Raw genomic sequence first — 6,000 nt, 5'->3', positions numbered from 1 at the left:
CGATAACAAGAATTTGAGGTTCAAACTCAGAAATTATAGGATTATGAGGGAATAGTAATGTAAATGCTTCATGATTTTGAGTTTTCCATGGCCTTCTTTGATGGATTTTTAAAAATCCTTGGATGCTGTTTGCATTCACGTATTCTTTCCCTTTTCTGCAATGCACTGCATCATTCAGTTTTTTTTATTAGATTTGTGTGATGGGAAGCTAAACCTACAATTATCCTCTCTGGAGGATTTTCTCTGGAGTGGCAAAAAGTATATACTGCTTTTTTATATTACATTAATTTAATCTAACCTGGCACCTGGTGTGAGGAGAAAACACATAAACAATGAGCAGTCTGTGAATTCTCAAGTTATAATCCTAAATACTTCTCACTGGAGTGTTGCATTGTAGCATAACTTTGATAATTCAGAGTCAAACATGATTTCTAAGCACTTGCTTGTAATTGACATTCGATGATAGTGCTGCCTCGGGGAAAAAGGTGCTTTTGTTGGATATCCAAATTCACCTGTACATATGGAAGAAAATATTTGTTTGTTGAAAACATAGCATTTAAACAAGCAGCTTATTAGTATTACTAGCTTGTTCTGTTTATACATAATTTCTCAAAAAATCACAAATTACCCACTCGTTTGCAAAAAAAGATTTTTTAAAGTTAATTAGCACAGAGCAAGAAACTACTGGAATACTCAAAAGTTGTTATACAATATAAATGGAAATATGAAAATTCTTGTGGTAAATGTACAAACCATAATAATAATAATAATAATAATATTCATTTATTGTCATTGCAACGAGTACAACGAAATTAAAAAATAGCCAATCCTGACGGTGCGTACAAACATATATGCAATAAATGCAAAAACAAATAAATACATAAATACAATTAAATACAATTATATTAAGTACAAGATTTTTTAACGGTGTTGCCTAGTGCAAAGGTAGTGTTCAGTTCTCGTATGGCCCTGGGGTAAAAACTGTTCTTAAGTCTGTTTGTTCGGGATTTGATCGACCTGAAACGTCGACCAGAGGGCAGATGAACAAACAGACGGTGGCCGGGGTGGGATGGATCTTTTATTATTTTGCCTGCTCTACTGAGGCAGCGTAGGCTGAACAGGTGCTCCAGGGAGGGCAGTGAGCAGCCGATGATCTTCTGGGCCGTAGTGATGACCCTCTGAAGGGCCTTCCTGTCCTTTTCTGAGCAGCTGGCATACCATGTGGTTATACAGTATGCCAGCACACTCTCGATGGAGCAGCGATAGAAGGACAACATGAGCTTCTCCTGCAGGTTGGTTTTCCTGAGGATCCTCAGGAAGTGGAGTCTCTGCTGTGCCTTCTTTACTGTGGTGATGGTGTTGGTAGACCAGGTAAGATCCTCTGCGATGTGCGTACCCAGGAACCTGAAAGCTGGTACCCTTTCCACACAGACCCCATTGATGTAGAGTGGGTCGTAATCTACACTGGTTTTTCTAAAGTCAATTATAAGTTCCTTTGTTTTGGAGGAGTTCAGGACCAGATTGTTCACTGAACACCATGCTGCCAGCCTTTGGATTTCATCCCTATAGGCTGTCTCATCTCCTTCTGAGATGAGTCCAACCACAGTCGTGTCATCCGCGAACTTGATGATGGTGTTGGTGGGATGGGTGGGGGCGCAGTCGTGAGTGTAGAGGGAGTAAAGGATGGGGCTCAACACACAGCCCTGTGGTGAGCCGGTGCTCAGTGTAATGGTGGAGGAGAGGTGAGGGCCTATTTTGACGGTCTGGGGGTGGTTGGTCAGGAAGTCCTTGATCCATTGGCAGATGGTTTGGGAAAATCCAAGGTCGGAAAGTTTGGTGACCAGTCTGCTCGGGATGACCGTGTTAAAGGCAGAGCTGAAGTCGAGGAAGAGCATCCTCACATAGCTCCCCTGGTGTTCAAGGTGGGTCAGTGCAGTGTGAAGAGCAGTGTCGATGGCATCGCCTGTAGACCTATTTGCTCTGTAGGCAAACTGGTGTGGGTCGAAGGTGGGTGGGAGGCTGGCTTTGATGTGCTGCAGGACCAGTCTCTCGAAGCACTTTGTGATGACCGGTGTGAGTGCTACCGGACGGTAGTCGTTAAGACCGCTGATGACAGACTTTTTCGGCAGTGGGATGATTGTGGCGGACTTCAGGCAGGGAGGGATGGTGGATTTTAAAAGGGACAGGTTGAAGATTTTTGTGAAGACCTCAGATAATTGGTCTGCACATTCCCTCAGCACTCTGCCCGTCACACCATCGGGGCCTGCAGCTTTCCTGGGATTCACTGCTCTGAGCACGCGCTTAACATCATACTCCTGCACAGTGAAGGTGTTGCTGTCAGGTGCTGGAGAGGGTGTTATGTCTGCCACTGTAGCTTTCACCTCGAAACGAGCAAAGAAACAGTTAAGTTCCTCTGCCAGCGAGGCGTCGCCGTCGGCAGTCGTGCGGTTGCTGGTCTTGTAGTTGGTGATGTGCTGGATGCCTTGCCATACCCGCCGTGGGTCATTGTTGGAAAAGTGGTCCTCAATCTTCCTCTTGTAGGACGCTTTGGCATCCTTGATGCCTCTCTTCAGGTTGGTTCTAGCAGCACTGTATAGAGCTCTATCACTAGACCTGAAGGCGGTGTTACGGTCCTTGAGGAGAGACCTGACATCCTTTGTCATCCAGGGTTTTTGATTGGGATACAACCGGATGCGTTTGTCGACGGTGACATTGTCAACACAGTTTTGGATGTAGCAAAGTACAGTTGATGTGTACTCCTCCAAGTCCTGATCCTCAAAAATATCCCAGTTGGTCCTTTCGAAGCAATCCTGCAGCTGCGAGGAAGCTCGTTCAGGCCATGTCTTAACAGTCTTTATGGTGACTGGAGCTTTCCTCCTGAGTGGGGTGTATGCTGGAGTTAGGAATATGGACAGGTGATCTGACTGCCCCAGGTGTGGTAGTGGTGCTGACCTGAAACCCTTCTTAATATTTGAGTAAACCTTGTCTAGTGTGTTTTTCCCCCTGGTAGCACATCTTATGTGTTGTTCAAGTTTCGGGAGAACTGACTTTAGGTCTGCATGGTTGAAGTCCCCGGCTATGATGTGGGCTGCTTCTGGATATGTGCTCTGTTGTGAGTTTATTGCACCGAGCAGGTAGCCTAAAGCTGTGTTAGCGTTAGCATTCGGTGGGATGTAGACTGCTGTTACTATAACCCCTGTAAATTCGCGAGGAAGGTAAAAAGGCCTGCATTTAACTGTTAGGGACTCCAGATCAGGAGAACAGTGGCTATCTATGATTTGGATGTTAGTGCACCAGCTGTTGTGCACGTAAATGCATAACCCCCCCCCCCCTTGCTCTTACCGGAGTCGATGTTTCTGTCCCAACGAAACGCTGTACGCCCGGCTAGCTCAATGGCTCCATCTGGGATAAGTGGATGAAGCCATGTCTCTGTTACTAAGAGAATGCAACAGTCCTCCACGAGTTTGTTTGCTGATATCTGTAGTTTTAGTTCGTCCATTTTGTTGATGATGGATCTGGCGTTGGTGAGAAACATGCTAGGTAGCGGTGGTTTGTGTGGCTGTCTCTTTAGCTTGGCAAGTATACCGGACCGGCATCCTCGCTTTTGCTTCCTGTTTCTCCTCCGCCTGCGACACCTGTTCGCGCCGACAACTATCCACGGAGCGCCCGGTGTCCTGGCTATCTCTTCCGGTATATTTCGCGGGTGTGGAAATTCGCGCACAAGGTCCCGATTGCACTGGAATCCTATGATCAGAAGATCCTTTCGGTTGTAGGTAGGATTTGCCTGATTTGCCTGGTTTGCATGACTAAAATTGACTAACAGACATAACATAGATAACACACATAAAACGCACCGAAAGGGAGAGCTGTGAGCCGCTGCGTCCGTGCGCGCCGCCATCAGCCATGATTGAATGCAATACAAAGCTCAATCACAATAGACAATAGACAATAGTTGCAGGAGTAGGCCATTCGAGCCAGCACCACCATTCAATGTGATCATGGCTGATCATTCTCAATCAGTACCCCCTTCCTGCCTTCTCCCCATACCCCCTGACTCTGCTATCCTTAAGAGCTCTATCTAGCTCCCTCTTGAATGCATTCAGAGAATTGGCCTCCACTGCCTTCTGAGGCAGTGAATTCCACAGATTTGCAACTCTCTGAGTGAAAAAGTTTGTCCTTATCTCCGTTCTAACTGGCCTACCCCTTATTCTTAAACTGTGGCCCCTGGTTCTGGACTCCCCCAACATTGGGAACATGTTTCCTGCCTCTAACGTGTCCAACCCCTTAATAATCTTATATGTTTCGATAAGATCCCCTCTGCACACAGTACTCCAGGTGTGGTCTCACTTGGGCCATATACAACTGCAGAAGGACCTCTTTGCTCCTATACTCAACTCTTATTATTATGAAGGCCAACGTTCCATTGGCTTTCTTCACTGCCTGCTGTACCTGCATGCTTCCTTTCAGTGACTGATGCACGAGGACACCCAGATCTCGTTGTACGTCCCCTTTTCCTAACTTGACACCATTCAGATAATAGTCTGCCTTCTTATTCTTACCACCAAAGTGGATAACCTCACACTTATCCACATTAAACTGCATCTGCCATGCATCCGCCCACTCACACAACCTGTCCAAGTCATCCTGCAAACCTCATAGCATCTTCCTCACAGCTCACACTACCACCCAGCTTTGTATCATCTGCAAATTTGCTAATGGTACTTTTAATCCCTTCATCCAAGTCATTAATATATATTGTAAATAGCTGCGGTCCCAGCACCGAGCCTTGCGGTACCCCTCTAGTCACTGCCTGCCATTCTGAAAGGGACCCATTTATCCCCACTCTTTGCTTTCTGTCTGTCAACCAATTTTCTATCCATGTCAGTACCCTACCCCCAATACCATGTGCTCTAATTTTGCCCACTAATTTCCTATGTGGGACCTTGTCGAAGGCTTTCTGAAAGTCGAGGTACACCACATTACCGGCTCTCCCCTGTCAATTTTCCTAGTTACATCCTCAAAAAATTCCAAAAGATTAGTCAAGCATGATTTCTCCTTCATAAATCCATGCTAACTTGGAACGACCCTGTTACTGCTATCCAAATGCTCCGCAATTTCGTCTTTTATAATTGACTTTGCAAAGTTCCGCGCAATTGTGGTCGACGGTACTTACCAGAGGAAAATTCAGCTGGGACATTTATTTAATTGTTAGCCATTTCACCAGCAATTACTCAGAATTCAGCAGCTTGGAGCTGATGTCGGCTTGTTCCTTTGCTTCTGCCTACAGATTGGATCCACTCACATTTGGTTTACCCTTTCCATCATTTCCAACACCAGTAAGATCTTCCTGCACACTGCTGTCAATCAGCCTTCAAATATTAATATGTTATATTGGCATATAGCTTTGAATTACAGTAAATATGTGATGTCCAAGCCTTCATGAGCAACAGAAAGCTGGGACCAACACTCCAGGATAATTATTTCAGATTTTCATTCGACTGAACCATATCTTTTCTCCTTTGAACAGAATGGATTAATGCAATAAATACATAGTCAATTATTCTACTTTGAGATAGTCTGAATTTAACTTTTTCTTTCTTTTCCAGTTTTCTCTCCTTTTGTTCTTATCCTAAACTAATGCGTCTAAAGTCAGAGGTACAGACTCACAATTCAGTCAATGAAATTTAGCCATGGATTATATAATTGTTATGGAAGTGAAATTCAATGTTATTGGTCGTAAAAGTAGCGGAGAATGCACAGCCAAACCTGAGCTCCAGTTCCCATTGAAAGCAACTCCTATATTTATTACCTGTTTGAATTTGCTGGCCAGGTAATTTGCAAGGGCTTTTCTATATCCAATTACGTCATTAGTAGGGCAAGCAATACTGAAATAATTTATGGAAAGGAATAAGAAAAGAATTATGGGTGATTTCAACCACCTCAAAATTAATTGACCACAAGACGTAGATAAAGTTCCATTAGAAAATGGAGTGCCTACAA

Source organism: Rhinoraja longicauda, chromosome 26, assembly GCF_053455715.1.
Source record: "Rhinoraja longicauda isolate Sanriku21f chromosome 26, sRhiLon1.1, whole genome shotgun sequence".
In the NCBI taxonomy this organism is placed as follows: Eukaryota; Metazoa; Chordata; class Chondrichthyes; order Rajiformes; family Arhynchobatidae; genus Rhinoraja; species Rhinoraja longicauda.
This window is presented reverse-complemented; position numbering follows the sequence as displayed.